At 33.1% G+C, this 2,302-nt stretch overlaps 1 non-coding gene across 1 annotated transcript; it reads right to left on the bottom strand.

Annotated features, from left to right (window-relative positions):
• Window positions 1-227: 227 nt before the first annotated feature.
• LOC134495076 (U2 spliceosomal RNA) lies at window positions 228-418 on the bottom strand. The gene has a single exon (XR_010067761.1). It is a non-coding gene; the product is annotated as a U2 spliceosomal RNA (small nuclear RNA).
• Window positions 419-2,302: the final 1,884 nt, after the last annotated feature.

Here is a 2,302-nt window from a genome sequence, read left to right as displayed (position 1 = left end):
AGATACAAGCCAGGATCTGGATCATTATTTTTAATTACTGGCTAAAACTACTCTTCAGCCCAACAGCCTGACCTCCCCCATTAACAGATATAACTTCCAAAGTACTTGGTATCCATTACAAAAAAAACAAAACAAAACTGGCAGCCTATGGCTTCTTTAAGTAGGCAATACAAAGGATGAGATACGACCAAGCAAAAAGATAACTGACGGAGAGGATCCTTGATACAGGACGGTAACATGACATTAGCTTAGCATCAAGGCTAAATAACTCTTGGAGAGTGTCATTTTATTACCAAACCAGCTGATTATTGTCAATCTCTAATAAACATTAGACATCACAGAACATTTGCTCTGGCCAGATTCAGCACACTCCCTTCAGATACTACACTTGATCTTAGCCAAAAGGCCGAGAATTTATAGAACACATTGGGATGGCATGTAAAGGTGATGCATTTATTTAAACTCACATTGTTTCTATATCTTATTACTAATTTTATTATATCTTGTATTTTTATCTTACAATTTTATCTCTATATTACCCTACTGTATTTTATCATATTTTATCTCACCATAGTATATTTTATCTAATTTTACTGTATTTTAGCTGTTTTATGGTATAATATTTTATATTTTATATCTTATAATGGCTGATGCCCAACTTTCTGATATGGTCATTTGACTAATCAATAAAGTTATTCATTCATTCATTCATTCACTCCCTTCAGCTTCAGATGGTCAATATCAAAATATTCCTTTCTACAAACGACTTTGTCCCTGTGACTCCCATGCCATAGATGATGTTCAGCATGTCCTGTTGTACTATAATTTCTATTTGAACCTGCATGAGGTATTAATCCAGCCACTCAGAAAGGAATTCCCAGGGAGAGATGACCAATGGTATCTCTCCTATCTTTTAGTGGTCCAAAAATCCACTACCAAGGATAATTTTGCCAAATTTTGCTTCACTGCTATAAGGGTGAGGCAACAAATACTGTCCAACAAAATTGCATTTCTTAGATACCTTTAAAACATCTTCCCCTCCCTTTGCTTTCTTCCTCTTTAACTCATGTAATTTATTTTATTTGCCATCTTTAATGTATATTTTATGTATTTTATGTCTGTTTGTGTATGCATAGTACATGTACATATGTTGCCCAAAGACTGTAAAAAAGATTTATCTATCTATCTAAAGTTTTTGGCTTTTTTTTTTTTTTTTACACATAGTTACCTTCGTTCAGTTTTGTTTTGTTTTGTTTTGTTTTGACCTTATTTACCTATAGAAATATTAGCCTTTTGTTTTAATCTGGGTCATCTTTAGTGGTTTTGTGAAATATTAAACTTCTTAGATGTTCCTTTACAAGGAGATGATCTCTTACAAAGTTGGACAATTTAAAACCTGAGGGTTATTTTTAGAAAAAAAAAAATGTTTTATTTTGTTTTTACAAAAAAATGATTTCCTGGATTGGTCATTTTGCTGTTATCGAAAATTCAAAATCTGTGAATTGGAACTTGTAAATTCAAATTTAAAATTATTTCAAATCAGATGGTAAACATAAAATCTTCTTTAAGTCAGGTTCAGATCCTGGTAACTAAATGTACACATCTTGTGGTTTTATTATTTATTTATTACATCATATTTATATAGCCATCCATCTCACAGAGATTTCTTGGCAACAACATGGCCTCCTATTGTCTACTTTCCTGTTAATCTCTCCATCCAAATACTAAACAGATCCAATCTTTTCAAGGTGAGCCATGGTTGGCTTGTTGGATACTACTGGCAACTTTGAAAAGCATGTTGTAAAACTTTAAACATCCCGTGCTGGAAAACTGCTGCAGCAGAAAATAACATTCTTACTAGAAGTCATAATGTCCAAATATCTAACCATAGTCTTACCTTCCTTTCCAATGAATATTCACCTCTCTCTTTTTTAATTGGAAACCTTATTTTATGTAAGATCTGTGAATTAGTAGTTACATAAACCATCATGGAGTTGTACCCAAAGGTATTCATCTATCACAGGAACTGAAGGTGTTGGTGGAACAGATTCTTCATATACTGTACATGTTCTGAGTGATCCTCCAGAAAAGATCTGGGAAGCACAGAGGATTTAGTAAAGGAAGCAAGAAAAATTATTTGTATGAGACGCTTGTACTGAGCCCATGGTGTGTAGGCACATTTTTGCAGCAAACATTAAAACTGCTGCAAATGCAATACTAAAAATATGAACTTTGAAAATAAACATGGAATGACCAAGGAGATAGGAAGAGGGGAAATTTAGCAATTCTAGAAAAGCAGAGA

This window comes from Candoia aspera, chromosome 3 (genome assembly GCF_035149785.1).
Source record: "Candoia aspera isolate rCanAsp1 chromosome 3, rCanAsp1.hap2, whole genome shotgun sequence".
Classification (NCBI taxonomy): domain Eukaryota; kingdom Metazoa; phylum Chordata; class Lepidosauria; order Squamata; family Boidae; genus Candoia; species Candoia aspera.
This window is presented reverse-complemented; position numbering and strand designations above follow the sequence as displayed.